Genomic DNA, 846 nt, shown 5'->3' with positions numbered 1-846 from the left:
TTTGAAGCCTGGCGGGTATCTCAAACATAAATATTCATACTTTCATGTATATTCATGTTGATTTTAAAACTTAAGTCGAGCTTGTGGTAAAAAAATCGGACTAATGTTTCACTTAGATACGAAGGATTATTAGAATAATTAAATTTATTCATGAAATCTTTCTGATACTCCAGGAAATGAAGAGGGGCGGCTCCTATTTTCGCTAATAGAGAAAAAAATACTGTTAAAAATTTTTTCTGAGAATTCATTAATTACATTATTTATGATAATTAAAACAATTGAATATAATAAGATAATTGATCTACATGCCTGGATTAAAAAATATTTTAAAGAAGCTTCAGAAGATAATAGATTATTTTTATTATAAATTGAAGGAATAAATGCCAATAAATTAACTTCTAACCTTATGGTTTCTCCGTCCTAAAATTCCCTTGTATCTAATATTCTTAATATTAAAATTATGCAAATCGTAAGTATTTGTGAATTATTTATGTTAATATGTTAATGTAAAATATTTTCTTTAAATATTTAAAATTTAAAAAAAAATTAGTTAAATAATAAAATTAAATTAATTTATCAGGAGAATTTAAAGATCTTTCAATAAGTTGAAGTATTTATTAACACTCTAAACCAAATTTAAGTCACTTTCGAATTACATTAAAATTTGCATAGTAAATTACTCCAGGTATTAGATTACCTACGAATCCATAGAGTAACAAATTTCAACTGTTACTTCGACGACGGTTAAAGTGGCCTTTCAAGAAGTCAAAGCAAACGAGGCACCATTAAAATATAATGTACATATATATACATAAATACCCATTTATGTACGTATGTATTTATTTT

Source organism: Teleopsis dalmanni, chromosome 1 (assembly GCF_002237135.1).
Source record: "Teleopsis dalmanni isolate 2A chromosome 1, ASM223713v2, whole genome shotgun sequence".
Lineage (NCBI taxonomy): Eukaryota > Metazoa > Arthropoda > Insecta > Diptera > Diopsidae > Teleopsis > Teleopsis dalmanni.
The sequence above is the reverse complement of the archived record's forward strand: the minus strand, read 5'-3'. Positions refer to the sequence as shown.